Source organism: Myxine glutinosa, chromosome 6 (assembly GCF_964187855.1).
Source record: "Myxine glutinosa chromosome 6, kmMyxGlut1.1, whole genome shotgun sequence".
In the NCBI taxonomy this organism is placed as follows: Eukaryota; Metazoa; Chordata; class Myxini; order Myxiniformes; family Myxinidae; genus Myxine; species Myxine glutinosa.
This window is the reverse complement of record NC_136266.1, coordinates 34,513,526-34,537,929: the sequence shown is the minus strand read 5'-3', so window position 1 is coordinate 34,537,929 and position 24,404 is coordinate 34,513,526.

Below are 24,404 nucleotides of genomic sequence, written 5' to 3'. Positions count from 1 at the left end.
AAACATGCCTACTATTTGTAATTCAAAATACCTCACTGCCAAAACGTGGGGGCAGGAATACTGTACTCTAAAGTGTGGGGACTTGTAATACCTGATACACATTTGCGCTACATGATACACATTTGTATAGAGAACTTGAGAGCCTTCCCCTCCCATCCCCCCCCCCCCCCCTTTCCTCCAAGACTATCAGCAAAGATAAAAACACCCCTATGCATGAATAACTCTTTTATTCATGAAAATAAAGAGCACAAAAACAATCCTAATTAAGGGTGTTAATGTTAATTAAGGGTACAGTTTGGAAAATTTTAAAGTTGAATTGTCCCTAACCCTATTTCCCCATCGCCCGTAGGTTTGTGCATCGCGGATTTGTGGTTCACTGGGATTTTCAAGAACGTAACCCCCGCAAATGGGAAGGACCACCCATATATACTGAAGCACTGCATGGGTTATCGAGTTCTTTGAACTCTATAGTTTCCCTATATATGCGGATACCTGTTTGATTAATCACAATACTTCCTCATTTAATCAACCAGTTCTTCAATTGACAGATGTTGAATATGAGCTCAACAGACAAATTACATGCAATCATGACCCTCTTTTAACTTTGGTTAAAATTATGAACTGACTTTTTGCCCATTTCTAGCAAATAATGTTACTGTTGTCTTTCTCTAAAATAAAAAAGCTATAGCAACTCAACAGGTATAATTAAATGTCCAGTTTACCAATAATTTTCCTGAAAGCTCCGTGGTCTCGATCTCCAAATGCTTGGATGAGATAAATCTCATCTCCAAGCTTCCTGCCAGAATGAGACACTGCCTGGCTAATCTCTACTGCACCAAATCTTTATTTAGTACATCTCATGGTACCCCATAGCATACAAAGCTTGCGTTCATGAAGTCATTGACTTCACCTTTCTACTGCGTGCTGGGCTCTTTGTAGCTCTCATTCATGTCATTAAATCGAAAACATTTGATATAATTGCTGTCATAGACCAAGATTCCAAAGTTCGTAAGCTATTCTTTTGGGATCAGCCACCAAATTGGCACACTTGATCTTTTTTGACCCTTGGGTTCACCCCATCTGCTTCAGCTACCTTTACAGGGCCACTCAACGTTCCTTAGATAAATCGCTGCTTAACTCTCTCGGAGTTTCTCGATCTCTCATTAATTTTGTATGCAGCATTGCTTGGAGCACAGCCGTGCTACTGATGCAGTGCCCCCCAAAACTCCCATCATGACGATGTAAGTTAGAGCTGGAAATTGCAATTTGGCCAGGGTACCGGTCATGCTAGCTCACATCCTCTCCACAAAGGATACCGAGGGATATTTAACATCCACCAACGAATTCTGGTAGATGTGACATCCTGTTTAACATCCATTGGAGGGACGGCACACACTCATTGATGGCTCACTCTGCCTGCAGGATTCCAGGATGACAGTTTGTATCTGTGTCGACATTCAAAATTAAATTCAGACTAGACAGCTGAGAGGCGAGTGTGCATACCTCTCCGCCTTTCTTCCAGCCATTCTCCATTGCTGTAAATCAGTCTTCCGAGAATCTGTTCGGTCTTTTCCATCTTCATGCAGGTTGAGTTCCACCATCTGTTAATGTACATAAATTTTGACGTTTGCAACATTCAAGAAAAAAAAAGAAGCTCTATAACTGCATTGCTTTATAACTCGAAAGTTATTTTCACTAAAGGCAGTTTTATGGTACATAATAATGCTTTCTTATCTTAGTATCGCTTCGACAATTAAAACAAGTATAAAGCAAGTCGATAGGTACCATTTTATGATTTTGGAAGCCACATAAAAGTTTCATAGTTCAGGTGATAATAAGAACATCGGTATAGTGCGACGACAGCTGTTCCGAGGGAGAGAGTGTGGTTTTGTCAAACTGAAATACACCGTTTTCTTTTAAATTATCTTCAATATGATGAAAGATGAATGAATGAGAATTTATAGAGAAGATACATTTATTCTGGATCCACGTTTGAATATAATGGCATATTTGATTTTCCTATTACTTCCTTGTTTTTTATTCTTTATATTCTTCATTAGAATGTTTTTTTCAGGTTAGTAAGCAATGATTCTATACATTGCAATGAATGAATATCAAGAGACTGTTCAGTGTTTTTTCTTTGACCTGACCAATAAAGGTCATCCATCAACAGAATAAAACAGTTGGACATTGTTATAATTCCCAGAAAGGAAGAATGTGACTGCTGCAACGAGTCTTCAGTGTTATATTTTGAACAAGATGGTCTCCAGGAAAAAGAAAAGTCCTCGACTTCACAGAGACCATGAAAAGAAAGGTGCTGCGTTTGAACCTGAGGTCACTGGAAGCATTTGTGCACACGCCAGAAGGAGTTGAAGAACTTCAAAGTGCAATGAATGGCAATCCTGTCAAATCGACCAGAAAGGCAAAACCGTAAAGTGGGAATTTGCAAGATTGCAATAGACAGTTTTTGCATAAGATTTTCTTGGTAGAGGATATGATTTATGGCACTATCAATCACTGCTTACCAACCAACAGAGAAAGAAAAGCCGTTATGTTTTGATGGATCACCGTGTACGTTTCCTTTAGCATAATGTCGGTTTACAGGATGACGTCAAAATATATACTAATGAAAACGATCATATCTGCATTTTCATTATACTGCGATATTTGGGAAATATTAATTAGTTATACAGTGAAAACTCTCAAATCCGAAATATCCCAAAATCTGAACAAAATTCGAACTTCAGGGGGAAAAAACCATTTCCGCACATCCGTAGAAGGCGTAGATTCAAAGCTCCCATCAAAATGGCTTCCTAGTGTGCAAAGATTCCTAGATTGGCTTCCTAGATTGGTTTACAGACCAATCAGCCTGCTCCCAATTATCAGCAAAGTCATGGAATCCATCATTGCTTCGGATATGAAATCTTTCCTCTTCTCCAATGGCTTGATCTCTGATCATCAATTTGGTTTCAGACCAGGTCACTCTACTCTGGACATGCTGCTTCTGCTGTCTCAACAATGGATGGAGGTCCTCAATGCCAAACAGGAAATCAGAGCTGTCTCCCTTGACATATCACGTGCCTTCGATACGGTCTGGCACCCAGCTCTGCTCACCAAACTCTCCTCCTATGGTATCCATGGAAATCTTCATGCATGGCTTGCGGACTTCCTCTCTGGTCGTAGTCAACGTGTGGCCCTGAATGGATTTCTCTCATCTCCCCTTCCCGTTCAGGCTGGAGTTCCCCAAGGCAGTGTGCTGGGCCCTGTGCTTTTTCTGGTCTTTATCAATGATCTCTCCGACTCTCTGGAAAATCCTCTATCTCTTTGCTGATGACTCCACTCTCTGCCGCTCCATTCCTCTTCCCTCAGATCGGCAGTCTGCAGCTTCCTCACTCTCTGAAGACCTGGACAAAATCACAGACTGGTCAAACATGTGGAACATATCTTTCAATCCTGACAAATCTCACACTCTTACTATGTCTCTCCGAAAAGATCGACTGGACCCTCCCATCTACTTTCTCAACAATCCTCTCCAAGAAGTTCTGTCGCTCAAGCTTTTGGGTCTCACCATCTGCCATGATCTTTCTTGGGAAAACCACATTTCCAAGCTGGCCTCCAAAGCCAGTCGCCGACTGGGCATCCTCCGTCGTGCGAAGTCCTTCCTAGGCACACCTGAGCTCCTCACCACATACAAGGCTTTCATCCGCAGCTCAATGGAATACTGTTCTCCCCTATGGGCTGGTGCTCCTGCCTCACACCTGGCTCGGCTTCACGCTGTTGAATCCAAAGCTTTCAGAATCATTGGAATCTCCCGTGATGAAGCTATCTCTGAGGGCCTTTCACTCACTCACCGCAGGCAGGTAGGTGGTCTTTCTGTCTTCTACCGACTCCTCTCCGGCCTTGCTCCCCCAGCTCTCTCTGTGCTCTGTCCCCCAAATATTCCTACAGGTCGCACAAGATCTGCCAGCCACCCTCTGATGGTTAAACTGCCGAAATCTCGGCTCTCTGCTCACCTTCACTCTTTCATTCCTCTTTTCTCCCGCCTCTGGAACAAACTCCCACACTCACTTCAATCACACTCCTCCCTCCAGGTCTTCAAAACAGCTGTTCACCACCATCTCTTATCTTCCCCCATCCAAAACCTTGATCTTTTCTACCCCCACTAATTCACCCCAGATCCACCTTGTTTGAAATTCCAACTTCTTTCCTGGAAGTCTTGGCAGTGTCCATATGTTTTATACCTCCCCCAACCCCCCTCCCCCCCTTCCCATGCCTCCCCCCCAAAGCCCTCTCCCTCCCACAGTTCTCTCGATGTCTCCATGTCTCTCGGTCCCTGCTCTCAAATGTTGTGTTTGTGTCCTTCCCCCTCTCTCCCCATCTTGTCTACCGCTCCCGATGTTATTTGTTTTGTGTGTCTGTTTGTCTTTCTGTGTGATTAATTTTCGCTCTTTCACGAGCCTCGATCTTGTATACAAAAAAAAACAACAAAAAAAACAAAAAAAAAACAAAGGCTGCCACTCCTGTTTGTTTTAACCAGTTGGCGGAGTTACTCCATCATTTCCACAAGGTATTTCTGTGTTTTTGCCCTATTCTGCCCTCATACTTTTGTCCAAAAAGTGTCCAAGTGATCGTTTTGAGTCTAGTAATGCAGAGGAAGCATGTTACACATATAATTAAAGTGAAAATTGAAATTCTGCAGAAATTAGATAAAGGAGAGTTGGTGTGGAACCTTGGGAGCACTCTGGAGTTGGTAACACAACTATTCATGATATTAAGACCTCGATAAGGTTATTTATGAGTGGTATAAACAACGTCACAGTGAAGGCGTACTGATACCTATTTCTGGGCCACGTTTGGGTGAAAAGGCTAAGCAATTTAATCAGGACCTGAAAATTTGCAAACCTTTTCACCTGTGTGTGTCGGATTGGGACTTAGAACTTGGGACTCAGAAGACTCAGAGCAAGGAGCAACGGATATATTTATTAGAACTCGATACACAAGCTTGCGGAGAAGCGGAAGTTGCAGGAAGCTCACATGAAATGACCAACACTACAACAAGATGCTCTGAAATAATTCGATTTAAACTTGCTTTATATAAGGAATATCGGGTGTGGTTTTAGCTCACAAGATACAGAGACAGAATGGGCTCATTGGCCCTCCCACCATAGTCCCATCCTGTTGTTCAGTTAGTTAGAGGAAGCTCATCAAGGCCACTCATAGGTTAACTCAGATAAGGAGATGGTCAGCCATATGTGGCAACATGTTTACAACTTTCTGTATAGAAACCTTGGTTGGGAAAGTACAAAAGGAGGGGACACTCGTAAATGTGTCAGCCCACAGGATATTGGCAAAGTCTAGAGGGAGGCTGAGAGATAACAGCTGCAACCAAGGCCAGGGAAGGGGAACAAGAGATTGTGCCCACACAGGCCAAGAGCTCACAAGCACAGAACTCCTTATTAGGATATTACACATCCTCAATGCACAAGAAAGGACTACGTATTATAAAAGAGTACAGCAATCAGTCAAAACAAAACATATAATTGGTTATACTTGGTAATTGGTAAAGCAGCAAGGATATACAAAGGGGGAGGGGCATTACAGCTCCCTACATACCGCCCTTTTGGATCTAAGATACAAAGTTATCTACGAGCCAATCAAAGGCCTTTATTTCAAACAAAGCAGAAACAAAACCAATCAGGAAAGTCATTCAACATATCACGCGAAGGCAGCCCAGTAAGCATGTCCTGTACCCAAAGCACCACACATACTCAGTAGGATGATTCGCGTCTGTATGTGAGTATGCAATGTAAATCCGTAAAAGCGGGGTGATCAAATGGCATGAAAAATCCTCCAAGAGAGGTGAGATAGACAGTGTAAAGGGTTCACTAAACGTACCACGCGAATGCAGCCCAGTGAGCATGTCCCGTACCCAGTACCACACATCGCACTCAGCAGGATGATCCGCGGGTATGTGGGTGTAAGTGGGTGTTTGTGGGTGTATGATGTAAGTCAGGTGTAGATGGGTGTATGAGGTGAGACCGTAGAGGCATGAAGATCGAATAGCGCGTCAAATCCACAACGAAGACCTCTGGTTCCACCGGGGTCCACACCCAGGAAGATCTCCCGACCCACCCTTGGAGCACAGAGGTGCGGCCAGGACTCCTCCCCAACTGGAGCTCGCCCAGGCTTCCCCAGGTGAAATCCTTGGAGATCTTCAGCGCTCAATCGATATTCATGTTCATGAGGTCTCTTACATGCTGGTGATCTGGGGAAGACACAACATCATCAGTATCAGGTGGCTCAAACCTATGGCCATAAAATAAAGCATAACGGTCCAAAGGAGGGAGAGCGACTTCCTTTGGGTCAAAGTCGAGATCGTCCGAGGCGATGCTGCTTGCATCGCTGCTATTCCTGGACGAATTCGTAAAACAATCAGACTCGGAACTCGGAGTATCTCCACGATCGAGTTCCTCTCCATCCGGGCTTGGGGTTGCAGTTGGGTCCAAATCCCGGACTGGGTCAGTGGCGTTTGACTCACTGTGAGCTTGTGAGACATAAAGGTGAGCTCGTGAAACATAAAGAGGCAAGGCCTGCATTGAGACATAAACATCAGTCGGGGACCCTTGCAAGTGGCCCACATCATCATTGGTAACATCATCAGTAACATTATTCTCAGGTGGCGTAGGCCTGCGGCGTCGGCGGCCAGCAACAGTCATAGCCTTACACATCGAGAAAAAACGAGAGGAGTCCCTTAGGAACTCGTTGGCGTCTGCATGCGACATGTTGGGGCCCAGAGTAATCGGCCTCCTGGCAGCCTGAAATGCTCTGAGGTCCGCAACTGTGTAATCAACATCATTATCGGTAATATCAACAATGGAAGAACAATCTTCGGAAGCGGAGATCTCATTGTCGCGGCCCAGTGGCTCGTTCGGGTCGTCGTTCCAGGATCCGCGGTCTGCAGTCACGTCGACGCCCGGTGTGTCATCTGGACCCGCGGTCAGCTTATCGATCATCACCATGGCCTTTTCTGTTGTCGTCTTCAGTGTCCATCCTGTGGAAAACTTTCTCACACACGCAAGGACTAAAGCCTTGATTATTACACAACTGACCACGATTCCAAGGACTATTGCCAAGGCGGCCAGTACCCACTTTACTATCGTACCTGTCCACCCTTTGAACCAGTCGGTAAGCCACTGGTGGGAGGCTTCCCGATCCATTCGATCCCTTGTCAATATATGAGCACTTTCCCTTAACCTTATAATAGCAGCACTGACCCCCTGTGAGGGATCAGGAATAAAAGTGCAACATCTACCCTCAATTATCCCACATACCCCTCCTCGTTCTGCCAATAGCATATCTAACGCAACCCTATTTTGCATAACCATTGTACGCAGGTGGACAACTGTGTCCAACATTTCGTCATGTGCTGTAGCGGTGGCGTTGGCCACACTTTCTAAGATTAACGCAATTTTGTCAATGCGGTAACTGCTCATGACCGTCCCAGCCCATGGGAAGAAGAAACTAACGGCCTTCTCCCAATCAGCGCTGTGTAAGGTGGTGGTGCCGTCGTCGTGCCAATAGGTGCTTCGTTGTGTCCTTATGAGTGCAGGGGTATTATGCAAGTGTTGTCGCATTTCCATGTCTGGGAAAACTGATCCTAAATAGCAAATTCCTCCCCAATTATCAGGTAAATACGGGTAAGCTTTGTTCCCGCATACAAACATGGTCCCGTGTGGAGCCACTAAATGAGTGGTCATGCAAGTGCGACGGTCTGAGATAGTGTTTGTTCCGTTTTCCCCTTCCCATGCCAACTGGAGGTGTGTGAGGTTATGTAAGGGCGAACTTGTAACATTTACTAACAGCATATGTTTCCCTTCCCTAGGGTCCGCGAGGAGGGTATCTCTACACACGGATTTACCTACCATTATTTGGCCCTTTCCTTCTAAGCAGAGGGCCCCCTTAGCCGGCTTAACCCAAACCGGCGCCGGACGTTCCTCAAAGTGTCGGGGCTGGATGGGGGGCGAGTACTGGAAAACTCGTTTACACGCGGTTCCGTCAGAACCTTGGCTTGTCAGGGTTGTACTAAGGCATTTGGTGTCTAGTGGCTTCGAGCACAAATCATTGAGTGATAGGGGTAATACTACCATTGGTATTCCTGCTGTGCTGGTGCGGGGAAGGTGCATACACATCCAACACCGTGTCCTGTTCTGTAATGTGGCCATATGCCGTGCGACCTTCCAGTATGTGTTCTCCTCTGGCTTCCTTCTTACTTCCTGGGCAGGCGGGGTTTTAATGACATAAGCGGCGCAACTAGGTCGGACGTAGGGTTCAGTTCCATTTGGAATTAATGTGCGAGGGGGCCATATTCCACATTCAAGAATCATTGTTGTATCCGGGCCAATGGGGGTGTAATGCAATAGGAGGGTAGTATTCTCAATGCCCTTGCCCCATCGATATCCTGGGGCATATCGACTACTTATGTCCCCAGTGTATGTTCCGTTTTCCACTTTCCTAACCTTAGTCAGGACTAGGCGTGGTCTTGTCATGCGTGCCTGTGGTGTCTTATTGTGTACCACTATAGCTTCCACCCATCTTACAGATAACCACTTAAAGCTTGTTTCCAAGTTACAGCAATTCACCGCTATTTCGTCTCCCCAGCGAGCCGTTATATACTTGACGGGGTAGAGGGGAAATGCTGAATAGTTGTCGGGTCCTGGGTACTTGGGGAGGTCCTTTCTTGATATCTCAAAGTGCAAGAGCCTATCTTTGGCAGGGGGTTTGCGGCAGCTGCCCAGAATTCCCATCATCATGACCGTCATCGCCGCCCTTAGGAGACTGTGGTGCCCTAGACGGTGCATTGTCTTCAGCTGTGTGGGGTGTAGTGTCTTGTGTGGCTTGTGGTGCGGGGATGGACAACTTACAATGGGTGGCGTGGATCCACAAAGGTTTACCCTCGCAGAAGACTGCCGTCGGTGTGACCAGTAGCACCTGGAATGGTCCCTTCCACCGTGGCTCCAAAGCAGCCTTGCGGGTGAAGTGCTTTACGAGCACCCAGTCGCCGGCCTGGAAGTCGTGGATGGCGTGGCCTATTGGTTCAGGCAGCGCCTCTCGTACTCGAGCATGGATGCTGCGTGCCACATTGGACAAGCCTATGCAAAATCTCAAAAGCATGTCATCCATTACTGGCAAAGCAAGGGTGGACATGTCCGTTGGTGCTGAAACGGGCAAGCTCATAGGTCGTCCCATTAATATTTCGTGGGGGGAAAGGCCCGTAGTGCGACCCGGGGTGGAACGGATGCTCATCAACGCAAGCGGGAGAGCCTCTGGCCACCTCAAGCCTGTGTCTGCGCAAAGTTTCGCTAGTTTATTCTTTAAAGTCTTATTCGTTCGTTCCACAAGTCCCGATGACTGTGGGTGGTAAACGCAATGGAAGGACTGTTTAACGCCCAACGCCTTCAGGATGCCCTTGACCACCTGCGCCGTGAAATGACCCCCTTGATCCGACGAGATTATCTGGGGAATGCCAAATCTGCACATAAAATCCCTTACGAGGCGCTTCGCTACTGTCGGTGCATCGGACTTGACGCATGGGTAGGCTTCGACCCATTTGGTGAACGTATCTACGATTACCAACACATAGCGAAACGACATGCTTGGTTCCAATTCTGTAAAATCGAACTCGATAGTTGCGAACGGCCCACTAGGCGGGGGCCGTCCCCCATCATGTGCATGTCTCGGCGGCGCCCCTCTATTGTGTTGCTGGCAGACCACGCACGATCGGCACACTTCGGATACAATCCGTGACAGTCCTGGCGCTGCCCAAGTGTAGTTTATCTGTCCCATCACCCCCCTCTGGCACACATGACCATTCTGATGAGCCATGCGTGCCAGCCAAGGCAGTAAGGCCTGGGGTGCTATAGGTTTCCCCTCAAGGGTCCATATTTCTCCTGGCCCAAGGCGTATCGCCCCTCGCTTGAGCCAGTCCTCGTGTTCGGCCGTCGGTGCAGCGTTCTGCAAGTTTATGATATCGTCCTTAGTTGGTGTGGCGGGTGGTCCCACAGTCGGTATGTCAGCAATCTGTGCGGATGTCTTCTTTGCTCGTGTCACCATCGGCATGTTGCGTTCTATTTGTTGGTTGGCGGCCTTTCCTGCCGCCTCGTCCGCCCTTGCATTGCCCCGGGCAACGTCAGTGTCCGCCCTTTGGTGGCCACGACACTTAATTACCGCGATAGCGCGGGGAAGTAAAATGCTTTGGAGGAGCCCTTCTACCAACGCGCCATTCTTTATTACTGAACCGGCAGATGTGAGAAACCCTCTCATCTTCCAGTTGGCCCCTTTATCGTGGACTGCGCCGTGAGCGTAGGCCGAATCTGTGTAAATGTTGACGGCAAGGCCTTCCGCCAAGCTGCACGCTCTGGTCAAGGCGCACAGCTCCGCCTGCTGTGCGGAAAATGTAGGTGGAAGACGCCCGCTTTCTACCGTTTCGCTATCCGAGCACACGGTGTACCCGGACAACAGGGACCCGTCCCATGCGCGCCTAGCTGATCCATCGACATAATATGTACAGTCGGGGTATTCTAGGGGATTGTCCTTTAAATCCGATCGCACTGTGGAGACTAGCTGCACAACGTCGGCGCACACATGGGGTTCGCCCTCCTCAGGGGTGGGCATCAGAGAAGCTGGGTTGAGTGTCGTGCAGCGTTCGATCGTGATGTTGGCTGCAGTGATCAGTGCGGATTCGTATTGCATTAATCTAGTGTTAGACAAATGCTGTGTGCTTCGCTGTAACAACAGCGAAGTGACGCAATGCGGTACCCGTAGCGTTACTGGGTGTCCCATAACGATGTCCGCTGTTCTTTCTACTGCGTACCTGGCCGCTGCCACGGCTTGCAGGCACACCGGAAACCCTTGTTCGACCGGGTCTAACTTTTTACTAAAGTAGGCTACCGGCCGCTCCTTATCCCCATGGGTCTGTGTCAAAACTGACTGGGCGAAACCTCCCACGGCGTGAGTGTAAAGGGTAAATGGTTTCGCATAATCCGGGAGTCCTAATGACGGTGCCGTGACCAACGCCTTTTTCAGCCCGTCGAAACATCGCCTCAATTCATCCGTCCATACCAAGTCGTCCGGGGCGTTTGATTTGGTCGCCTCGTACAGTGGCTTAGCCAGCAGCGCAAAATCAAGTATCCAAGTGCGGCAATATCCCGTCATACTTAGGAAGCGCAGCATTTGCCGTTGCGAGCGAGGGCGAGGCAGCTCCATGATAGCGGTCACCCGTCCAGCATCCAATTCTCGTTTTCCGTGCGAAATGGCGTGTCCCAAGTAAGTTACAACCTGCCGCACAAACTGAAGTTTTGGTCTGCCTACTTTGTGGCCTTTGGCCGCCAAGGCCTTTAATAGGGCCATGGAATCCATTTCGCACGCCTCCTTTGAAGGGGAGCAAATCAACAAATCGTCAACGTATTGCAGCAACACTGACCCTCCCTTCAATTCCACATCCGCCAGGTCGCGGTGTAGCGCCCGGGAAAACAGAGTGGGGCTATCTGAAAACCCCTGAGGTAGTACTGTCCAAGTATACTGGCGCCCCCTATGGGTGAAAGCGAACAAGTATTGTGACTCAGCCGCGATGGGCACAGAGAAAAACGCAGAACAAAGGTCGATAACTGTGAAGTATGTTGCGTCCGGCGGGATTGACATCATGAGGGTTTCTCCGTTTGGAACTAGTGGGTGTATGCCCTGTATCACCTTGTTCACCTCCCTTAAATCCTGTACAAACCTCCATTTGTCCTTCGACGGCTTTTTCACTGGCAAAATTGGTGTATTACATGGGCTGTTAGTTTCCACGATAATTTTCTGTTCCACTAGGGATTGAATTACTGGTGCTATGCCTACGTCGGCCTCAGGTCGTAGCTTATACTGTTTTACATTTGGCAAGCGCATCCCCGGCTGCACTGCTATCACTAGAGGTTTGGCGTCTCGCATCCGTCCAACCTCACCGTCGCTCTTAGGCCATAAATTGTCTGGCACCTCCGCTAGGAGGTAATCTGACTCACCCGGGTCCGTCAGCACTGCCCTCATGGCATAGGTGCCCTTAGGGGGCAACTCTGCTACTTCGAACACTCCATCCCTCCGTTGTGTCTTGAAGTCAATTGAGAACCCTTCGCCATTTTGGAGCCGTTTCAAAGTCCAGCGGCCTCTCTTACTCCGATAACCTTGTAAGGGAACTTCTCGTAACCGCCCCACCATCCAACCTACACTTTCCGGCGGCCACCCCTTGGCAGTAGTGAGGGTAACATGGGCGGCCGCTCCTTCGGGGTATTGGGTCAACGCACGCTGACTCGAGGTTAGGACTGCCTCGATTCCTATTCCCTCACGGCCGATCCACATCCGTGATAAGTGTAGAGGCGTGCGGTCGCCCAGCTTTTCCTTAACCTTCTCTCGATAATTCTCATCCTCGCCCGTTGCATCATAGTACGCAGTGCAATGGGGTGGATTATCTTTTAAGTTTTTTATCGAAATTTGGTGCAGTTTTTTTTTTTTTTTTTTTTTTTTTTTTTTGTATACAAGGTCGAGGCTCGTGAAAGAGCGAACATTAATCACACAGAAAGACAAACCGACACATAAAACATATAACATAGGGAGCGGTAGACAAGATGGGGAGAGAGGGGGAAGGACACAAACACAACATTTGAGAGCAGGGACCGAGAGACATGGAGACATCGAGAGATCTGAGAGAGGGCGAGGGCTTTGGGGGGGGGGGGCGTGGGAAGGGGGCGGTGGGAGAGGTATAAAACATATGGACACTGCCAGGACTTCCAGGAAAGAAGTTGGAATTTCAAACAAGGTGGATCTGGGGTGAATTAGCGGGGGTAGAAAAGATCAAGGTTTTGGATGGGGGAAGATAAGAGATGGTGGTGAACAGCTGTTTTAAAGACCTGGAGGGAGGAGTGGGATTGAAGGGAGTGAGGGAGTTTGTTCCAGAGGCGGGAGAAAAGAGGAATGAAAGAGTGAAGGTGAGCAGAGAGCCGAGATTTCGGCAGTTTAACCATCAGAGGGTTGCTGGCAGATCTTGTGCGACCTGTAGGAATATTTGGGGGACAGAGCACAGAGAGAGCTGGGGGTGCAAGGCCGGAGAGGAGTCGGTAGAAGACAGAAAGACCACCTACCTGCCTGCGGTGAGTGAGTGAAAGGCCCTCAGAGATAGCTTCATCGCGGGAGATTCCGCTGTCCGCTGCTGTCCGCTGCTGTCAGTTGTAGCCAATCTCGCAGAACTGAACTGTCCAAACACACATTATCTATGATATGCGTCCAGGTAGCCAGAGCCCCGTCATCCATGCGCCACCAATACACGGTGGGGCCGGGCCGAGACAATGCCGTCATTAACAAGTCGCGTTTAGATTCCGCGACGTCTACGAAAACTCCCTCCTCTGTACATGAGATTTGACAGCCCAATCGGCACAACAAGTCCCGTCCTAACAAATTTCTCGGGGCGGTAGTGGTCATCAGGAACGCATGTTTAGCCTCCAGCGGGCCGCATGTTACTCGCACTTCCTCCGAAACAGGAAGCGCTTGGGGTAAGCCCGAAACACCCAGTATTTGAACGTTCCTCGCCGTGGGGCGCAAAGAGGGCAATTGCCCCTTGTTAATTGTGCTGCGAGTCGCACCCGTATCGACGAGAAATTCTAATTGTCTTCCCTCCACGTCCAACGTCAAGGTCGGTTCCTCTGCCGGTGTCATGGTCAAGAGAGGACACTCCTTGGGCGACCCGCCAGCGTCCCGTCAATAGGCCCCTCTATTGTATTGGGGCGGAAACCCCTTACGAGCACTTGGGCAATCACGTCTCCAGTGTCCCATTTGCTTGCAATAATGGCACGGTTCCTGCGGAACCGGTGGTGCGGAGGGCATAGGTCGTCCCTCTACAGCGCCCCTTCTGCCCAGCCGGCGTTCTGGCGGCCCCCACTGTGACTGGTTTACTGGTTGCCATTGCGGCGGACCCCGAGGCGGGGCCCAGTTCCCCCTTGGTCCATTCTGCATCCCACTATTGGGGGGTGGTCCAGGGGTTTGGAGAAGGGGTCTTGGTGGGTACCAATTTTGGGGAGGGGGCCCTTCTACGGCCCAAGTTTGAGGGTTTTGAGGAGGAGGGGGAAGTGGGGGTGGTATTGTCCATTGCTGTCTTATCTCGTCCATATTAATTAGTCCAAAGTCCTCAGCAGTATAACCTTCGCAGTCGTTACCTTCGCGGTGGATCCACTCTCCGTTGGGGAATTGGCCCCTATAGAAAGGCAAACCACTCCTCCCATGCTCCTCATAACCCCGGACAGGCCCCCACTTCTGGCACTGTTCGCGTATGTAGTTCTGACTCTGATCCCCCTTTTTATTTTGATTAAATTGAGCCCGTTTCTCCTGGACAAACATTTGCAATATTTCCTCCTTAATATCCTTCTTCTCCTCTAAGGAGGAGCCCGGGCATTGTTCCAGCTTGTCGCATAATTCGTTGGTTGTCATTCCCTTCCAGCCGAAGAGGACGGACTGTACCTGTTTCTTTAATATCGGCCGAAGCCCCTCGATTAGATATTGATTTACCAATGGTTGGGGTAGCCCTCCCAGCTGCATCGGACCCAGTCCTCCCCAGCGTGCGATGGCCTTTTCCAACCTTTCTCGGTAATCTCCAATTGGTTCTCCTGGTTTTTGTTTTATGGCCCCGATTTTTCCCCAATCCGGACCCCCTGCTGGCAACAGCGCCCACTCGATGGCACCCAGCAGCCGGACCTTCAGTGCATCCCATTGTGCTAGTGTTATCTGGCCCGCTCCTGCTGCCCTTGGATCGACCGGCGGCCAATGTGCTCTTTGTCTAGCCCTTTCCCATACTTTGGGTGGGAGCACGGATACTCCCATATGAGTTATGTCTCGATAGTCGCACTCGCCAGCTAAAAACCAATTCGACATGGTTGGCCCTATCTGCCGTGGATCCTCAATAAGCAAATGTTGAATCCTTTCCCGCATTACCGTTAAAGAGGATTCTTTCCATGGTACCCTCTCTCGAACCCCCTGACCTTGAGCATTAACTCCAATAATTTGTACGGGGCACAATGTTTTCCTTCCCTCTATTTCCTGACATTCCAATGGGGTAGTTTGTGAGGTCTCTTTCCCATTACAGCCTACCAGTGAGGGGTATAACCCATCCTGTCCTATCGGTGGCGGGAACCCTGCGATGTCGGTCCCGTCATCTATTCTGTTAGCCCCGAGTTGTGCAAACGGTCTTCCCTGGCTCGGGTGGTTCTGGGGTATCTGGGGCGCGATGGTAGCGGGGTTATAGGGAGGTGGTGGCGGGAGCGCAGAAAGGATAGGTGGTGCCTGAAACCCCGGGACAGGGCTTAGGTCTGGGGCTGGGGAGGGTAGATTGGTCACTACTTCCCCTACCGCAGGGTCTGGGTTTTCAACGAGCGACATCAGTCGCGCATTGGCCTGCCTCTCTATTTCTTTAATCGCTTCGTCCTGCACTTTATTCGCCTGTTTCCTCAGACCCTTGAGTTTTGTTACCTCACCGGCCAAGCTGGCCTGTTTTGACTTTGCGTGTCGCTTCATCGCTTCTTCCTTCCACCAACCAAAGACTTTCCAATAGTCAGGCGGGAAGTGTTTCGTGGCCTGTTCCAACTTTTCTAATGCCTCATACAACGCGTCCAATTTTTCCAGCGCAAAAGACCCTCCTTCGGGCCATGGTTCACCTAAATCCTTAGTCAGCGCAACCCATGACTTCCCTGGTCTCGCAGCATCATAGCCATACCTCCGAAACATGAAAAATGCTGGGGTATTTCTAAGCGGTTCACCTGCCTTTACAATCTTATTACCCATCCTGTTCCCCATCCTAGGAAAATTTAGTTTACTGACGTAGCCTTGTACCCGTGAGGATCGCCCGCCTCGCGGTACAGCCGTCTACCTAACTCTGAGAGGCTCGCAGCCTTGTACCCGTGAGGATCGCCCGCCTCGCGGTACAGCCACGCTACCTACTCTCCTGAGAGGATCGCCCGCCTACTCAGCCGTCTATCCTACCCTTACTGTGCTTTCCTGGCGTCCTACGCCCGTGTAATACTTCTAACCTTACTTATAATTCCAACGTCTCCCGGGTAGGCCTCGGATCGGGGCGCCGCCCTTATCCTTACCCTCACAACCCAGAGATCTATTACTCCTTATCCACAGGCGCCCAACATGGGGCACTTCCCCTTACGTAACGTTACCCTAACGAGTCCATAAACAGTCAGTTGCTCCGGGACCCAAGCGGTCCGTATTTAAATTTAGGTTCGTGGATCAGGTTTGAGCAGGGAACGGAACAAACGGCACCTGAGCAAGAGAGTGGGTTACAATTTGGACTGACCCCCAGGCTACAAAGGAAAAACAAAAGAAAACCACAGCTCACCTGACCCGGATCAATTGCCAGCTGGTCTCACCACTCACTTGCCTGGGACCGCGTCCCGGACCGCACAGACTGATCCCACCGCTGCCACCACTTGTCGGATTGGGACTTAGAACTTGGGACTCAGAAGACTCAGAGCAAGGAGCAACGGATATATTTATTAGAACTCGATACACAAGCTTGCGGAGAAGCGGAAGTTGCAGGAAGCTCACATGAAATGACCAACACTACAACAAGATGCTCTGAAATAATTCGATTTAAACTTGCTTTATATAAGGAATATCGGGTGTGGTTTTAGCTCACAAGATACAGAGACAGAATGGGCTCATTGGCCCTCCCACCGTAGTCCCATCCTGTTGTTCAGTTAGTTAGAGGAAGCTCATCAAGGCCACTCATAGGTTAACTCAGATAAGGAGATGGTCAGCCATATGTGGCAACATGTTTACAACTTTCTGTATAGAAACCTTGGTTGGGAAAGTACAAAAGGAGGGGACACTCGTAAATGTGTCAGCCCACAGGATATTGGCAAAGTCTAGAGGGAGGCTGAGAGATAACAGCTGCAACCAAGGCCAGGGAAGGGGAACAAGAGATTGTGCCCACACAGGCCAAGAGCTCACAAGCACAGAACTCCTTATTAGGATATTACACATCCTCAATGCACAAGAAAGGACTACGTATTATAAAAGAGTACAGCAATCAGTCAAAACAAAACATATAATTGGTTATACTTGGTAATTGGTAAAGCAGCAAGGATATACAAAGGGGGAGGGGCATTACAGCTCCCTACATGTGTGTGTGAGGTCTCGCCTGGCTGGTGCCAGAAATTTACGTCACACCAAGGCATTCGATATGTGAAAACGAGTGGTGAGAAAGTATCTGCAGATGCAGACTGCAGAGGTCACTGAAAAGTATGTAGATATTTTTTTCACAGTTAAGGCAAGATGAGAATTTAACTCCAGAACATATTTACAATGCTATTGAGTCTGGCCTCTTGGCGTTGCATTCCAAAGAACACACTTGCTTGAGATGAACATACAGTGTCAGTTGTGAAGGAAGCAAAAGACAGTGACTTCTAGAAAGTGACTTGCAGGAGGAAAAATGGGCCTGGATCACTCAGGAACTCACCACTCAATGCTTTGAAAATAATTTTGGGTTGGAGCTTTGGAAACACTGCCGTAAGGTGGGCCTGGCAGATGATTGCAAAATTGTTCTCCTCCTGGATAATTGTGCACACCTGGATGCTGAAGTATTACAGTTAAGAAATGTTTTTGCAACAGAACTTCCCCCCCAACTGTGCTTCACTGATTCAGCTGATGGACTAGGGAATAATTTGCAGCTATGAAGTGCACCTATAGGAAGGCATGAATGCTTCGTCTGCTGAATACCAATTTATCTGCTGGTGTGATGGCAACATTCAAGAACTTCTCCATCAAGTGCTGTATTTTGGGCTGTATTTTTGCTTAGGCATGGGACTCAGCGACACAACCAACTTTGAAAAATTCATGGCATACCTTGATGTATCACACAAAATAATTAACCTTCAAATTCTTCAGGTTGTTCATGGAAACGATTTTCGCTGAACTCGAGGAAGACTGAGAAGAAGGCCTATTTAGTATTTGGCCGAAAGCTTGTCCGAAAATAAGAGTTCGATCGTCTTGAAGCTACGTCCGTAACTTATTTAATTTCTTCCGATTATTTATTTAATGCACATGAGGCACCCTGCTCGTATTGTGGATTTTCTGCTATTTTTCACAGTTTTAGATATATGTGTATGTATATATATATATACATACACTACATGACCAAAAGTATGTGGACACTCCTAATTAGTGGATTTGGCTGTTTCAGCCACACCCATTGCTGACAGGTACATATATATAATCAAGCACACAGCCATGCAATCTCCATAGACAAACATTGGCAGTAGAATGGGCCATACTGAAGAGCTCAGTGACGTGGCACCGTCATAGGATGCCACCTTTCCAACAGGTCAGTTCGTCAAATTTCTGCCCTGCTAGAGCTGCCTCGGTCAAATGTAAGTGCTATTATTGTGAAGTGGAAACGTCTCGGAGCAACAACAACAAAGCCATTAAGTGGTAGGCCACACAAGCTCACAGAACGGAACCGCCGAGTGCTGAAGCACATAGTGTGTAAAAATCGTCTGTCCTCGGTTGCAACACTCACTACAAAGTTCGAACCTGCCTCTGGAAGCAACGTCAGTTCAACAACTGTTTGTCGGGAGCTTCGTGAAATGGGTTTCCATGGCCGAGCAGCCGCACACGAGCCTAATATCACCATGCGCAATGCCATGCGTCGGCTGGAGTGGTGTAAAGCTCGCCGCCATTGTGCTCTGGACCAGTGGAAATGCGCTCTCTGGAGTGATGAATCGCGCTTCACCACATGGCAGTCTGATGGACGAATCTGTGTTTGGTGGATGCCAGCAGAACGCTACCTGCCCGAATGCATAATGCCGACTGTAAAGTTTGGTGGAGGAGGAATAATGGTCTAGGGCTGTTTTTCATGATTTGGGCTAGACCCCTTAGTTCCAGTGAAGGGAAATCTTAATGCTATAGCACACAATGACATTCTAGACGATTGTGTGCTTCCAACTTTGTGGCAACAGTTTTGGGAAGGCCCTTTCCTGTTTCAGCATAACAATGCTCCCATGCACACAGGGAGGTCCATACAGAAATGATTTGTCGAGATTGGTGTGGAAGAACTTGAATGGCCTGCACAGAGCCCTGAACTCAACCCCATCGAACACCTTTGGGATGAATTGGAATGCCAACTGCGAGCCAGGCCTAATCGCCCGACATCAGTGCCCGACCTCACTAATGCTGTTGTGGCTGAATGGAAGCAAATCCTCGCAGCAATGTTCCAACATCAAGTGGAAAGCCTTCCCAGAAGAGTGGAGGCTGTTATAGCAGCAAAGAGGGGGGAGACCAATCCCCAATGCCCCAAACCATAATATTTCCACCACCATGCTTTACAGTTGGTATCAGGTTCTTGTGGTCAAATGCTGTCTTTCGTTTTCGCCAAACATGTCTTCTGGTACTGTGGCCAAATAGCTCTACCTTTGACTCATCTGTCCAGAGCACATTGTTCCAGAAGTGCTGGTCTTTGCCTAGGTGTTCATTGGCAAACTTTATTCTTGCCCTGATGTTCTTTCTGGACAGCAAAGGTTTCCTCCTGGCACACCTCCCATGTAGATCAAATTTGTGCAGCCTCTTTCTAATGGGAGACTTGTGCACTTTTACATCAACAGTGGCAAGAGCTACCTGTAGGTCCTGTGATGACATTCTGGGGTTGTTAGAGACTTCTTTCAGCATCTTGTGGTCTGCTCTCGGGCTGAACATGCTGGGGCGGTGTCGGGGATATTTTACCTACAGTAGTATGTAATATATGAACCAAGAAATTCAATGTCCATCAACTTGTCAGAAGAGTCACAAATTTAATTCCCGAGGAGGACAACACTTTCTGTCTTCAAAAATACACAGCAAGAAAACAATTACCCTTATTAAACCAAGAAGAGCAAGATACAATTCACAAAAACACACAAGGAAGATTTACAACAAATCTAGGATCAAAGTCCAGAGTCAAAATTCTGGTACAGTAGGGATGCGCAAGGAAATATCATACCAAACACCAGCATGCACAGTATACAGTAACATACAGAATTAACCAGCCAAGTGAAGTATCCTGGCTCTTTAGTCATTCGTTCTGATTTTTTATACAGTTTCAAGTGGGAGGAGCAAGAGGAGGGGGGAGGAGTGAAGAGAGGGTTGGAGAGCAATAGGATTGGTTGGGCAAAGTTTGGGTGGGAGGGAGTAGGTGTCGAGGATGAGGTTGCCTCCTGCTGAGAGTAGGTTTGCATCCCAAATTCTTTCTGCTTTTCCATTGTCTCCTGCAAACACCTGGAGCCCTGTCTCTCTAATCCCTTCAAAAACATCTGAAGGTCATTCTCAGTGAAGTGGTTACTCATTTTTGACACGACAAGAACTAAAGATCACTTACTTTATTTCAAAGCACATTTTAAAACAATATTAGCCTTAGTCACAACCAATTAATTACAGCGCCTCCATAATTAAAACTATACCAAATGATTTACCATTCTGTGGGTTTATCTGTAATTCATTTATTATTTGATGCAAGGGTGATTATACAATGTTGCAAATTAACACACGAGTAACATGAGTTTTAATAAGTCATGTTAAGAGTTGCAATTAAATAAGAAAGTCCTTATTTAATAAACAGGTATTTACTTCACAATTTGCCGTACTAAAACCCATCTAAAAACTCAGAAGTTCAATTTGTTGCAGACGGATCGTTCTTGTCGAGAGATTTTCCCGAGAACGCTGGCAATTAAAGAAAAGCGTGCGCTGACTGTCTGTCTCCACAACGGTCAGCGCAGGCAGGATTATTTTAGCGCAGAGGGGATTATTTTCTTCCATTGTTTTAACTCTGCAATAATTACCAAGTATCTTGCATTCACTTAACAATACAATGTTTACCTTCGACTTCGTACTAAGTCGATTATTCACTAGTTTCATAAACACAAAGGGATTTGTAAAACAATTCAGTGGATGCTAATTACTCCAGGCAGCTGGTCAGACATGGTGTTTATCAGCTACTAGTTTTGCCATTATTTAATTTATCTACTAAGAAGACAATATCTTTTCTCCAACTTACTTCCAACATCACATTATTTTCCAACAAAACATCCCATCTGTATTACATATTCCCTTCAGTTGGAAAAATGATTTTGCCATGGCAATATGCGATCTGCCTTTGCCTTATACTAAGAGTTTTACCTTTTCTCGAGCAACTGTTTCTGGGCAGAGTGTCGGAGATAACGTGCCAACCGTAGGGAGATCGCAAAGTTTTGCATGGAAACCATAAAAAAACACCCGCAGACTAGGAATAAGGGTTGAGGCTCATAAAAGTTGCTTGCTTCATAAATTTACACTTCCACAGCGGCCTGGCCTGAACAAGTTGGCAATTGTTTGGAATCTTCTCCACTTGTCGATGATCTTCCGGACAGTCGAATGATTGATTTCAAATTGTTTGGAGATCTTTTTAAATCCCTTCCCAGTGTCATAGGCATCTATAACCTTCTTTTTGAAGGCCTCAGAGAGCTCTTTTGATCGAGGCATGGTGATGCCGCACACTTCAACAACAAAGAGCAAACCAAACTAAATGTCTGAGGTTTAAATAAGACAGGTTCCTCCAAGACCTCTCTAACGATGTTCTAATCATGTGCACCTGAGCTGGTGCACCTGATTTTAATTTTAGGTATTTGAAGTAGTGATAAATGTCGGGGTGTACTTACTTTTTTCACATGCGAAATTTGCATTTATGTTTATTTAAATTATACAATGGACTACAAAATGTAAATGTTTCATGATATTTGTTATATTATATCACTTTTATCTATCAATGTTGTTGAAATGAAGATCAAATAGCTGTATGTTGAAATATGATGAAAAAGTTGAAACTTTACTTGGGGTGTTCTTACTTTTTCACGTGACTGTATGTGCCCCTGCTGGCAAACCTTAGCTGACCGTTATGCGGTTGAAGGGCCGAAACGGGATGATGCTGAGGACATAGGTCAAAATGTCAACATAAGCCAAATTTCTAAAATCCTCAATTTTCATCCGATTAACTTTACATTTGAAGAGGATTTGCATCTATGGTCACTGAATTCAACCACCAACTATTTTTGAGGTCAACATCGGCCAAAAGGTCAACATCGGCCAAATTTCTAAAATCCTCAATTTTTATCCGATTAACTTGAAATTTGAAGAGGACTTGCATATCTGGTCACTGAATTCAACCACCAAGTATTTTTTGAGGTCAACATGGGCCAAAAGGTCAACATAGGCCTAATTTCTAAATTCCTCAATTTCTATACAATTGACTTGAAATTTGAAAAGGATTTGCTGATCTGGTCACTGAATTCAACTCGCAACTATTTTTGAGGTCAACATAGGCCAAATTTCTAAAATCCTCAATGTTTATGCAATGAACTTGAAATTTTAAGAGGATTTGCATACCAGGTCACTGAATTCAACCACCAATTATTTTTGAGGTCAACATAGGCCAACAAAAGTATTTTAGGGATTTCGCAAGTATCCTGCTATGCATGACATATTTACCTCCGCCACCAAAGGGGGATGGATTTGTTTTACCTCCGCCACCAAAGGTGGATGGGGGTTATGTTTTCACCCCTTTCTGTCTGTCCGTTTGTTTGTGAACAAGATATCTCAAAAAGTTGTGGATGGATTCGGACGAAATTGGCAGAGAGGTAGCGTATGTGACAAGAACGGAATGATAAGATTTTGGTGAAGATCCAGATTCGGATCTGGCTACTATAATTTTTTAAGTGATTCTTCACCATTGGGAGATAGGGCCAAAAACGATACATAGCAGGATATCTCAAAAAGTTGTGGACATATTTGGACAAATCTTGTTGGACAGGTTGTATGTGTGACAAGGAAGAAGCGATTCAATTTTGGTGAAGATCCGGATCCGTATCCAGCTAGTAGAATTTTTAAAGTGATTCTTCACCATTGATTGATATGGCCAACCAGACGGACGGAGGTATGCTCTCTACTGAGTGCCGTTCTAGTTCTTGTTTATTTGTTTATCCCATTTTTAGCTCACCTGGACTTTACTCCAGTGAGCTTATGTGATCGATCAGTGTCCGTAGGTAAGTCATTGAATGAGTTAGTGAGTAAGTGAGTGAGTTAGTTTATTTAGTGAGTTAGTGGGTGAGAAAGTGAGTGAGTGAGTCCATAAACACTTCAGTCATTATCCCTTGAACCAAACTCACGATTTTGATGAAACTTGGCCACAAGCTGCCGACAGTCACGTGAAAAAGTAAGTACACCCCATGTAAAGTTTTGACTTTTTCAACATATTTCAACATACAGCTATTTGATCTTCATTTCAACAATATTGAGAGATAAAGGTGATATAATATAACAAATATCATGAAACATTTACATTTTGTAGTCCATTGTATCATTTAAATAAACATAAATGCAAATTTCGCATGTGGAAAAAGTAAGTACACCCCTACATTTATCACTACTTCAAATACCCAAAATTAGAATCAGGTGCACCAGCTCAGGTGCAAATGATTAGAACATCGTTAGAGAGGATCTTGGAGGAACCTGTCTTATTTAAACCTCAGACATTTAGTTTGGTGTGCTCTTTGTTGTTGAAGTGTGCGGCGTCACCATGTCTCAATCAAAAGAGCTCTCTGAGGCCTTCAGAAAGAAGGTTATAGATGCCTACGAGTCTGGGAAGGGATTTAAAAAGATCTCCAAACAATTTGAAATCAATCATTCGACTGTCCGGAAGATCATCGACAAGTGGAGAAGATGCCAAACAACTGCCAACTTGTTCAGGCCAGGCCGCCCCAGCAAGTTCAACCCGAGAGCAGACCGCAAGATGCTGAAAGAAGTCTCTAAGAACCCCAGAATATCATCACGGGACCTACAGGTAGCTCTTGCCACTGTTGATGTCAAAGTGCACGAGTCTACCATTAGAAAGAGGCTGCACAAATTTGATCTACATGGGAGGTGTGCCAGGAAGAAACCTTTGCTGTCCAGAAAGAACATCAGGGCAAGACTAAAGTTTGCCAATGAACACCTTGGCAAAGACCAGCACTTCTGGAACAATGTGCTCTGGACAGATGAGTCAAAGGTAGAGCTATTTGGCCACAGTACCAGAAGACATGTTTGGCGAAAACCAAAGACAGAATTTCACCACAAGAACCTGATACCAACTGTAAAGCATGGTGGTGGAAATATTATGGTTTGGGGCAGCTTTGCTGCATCAGGGCCTGGGCAGCTCACCATCATAGAATCCACTATGAATTCTTAATTGTACCATAGGGTGCTTGCGGATAATGTGAGGCCATCTGTCGGAAAGTTGAAGCTCAACCGAAGGTGGACCTGGCAACATGACAATGACCCTAAACATACCA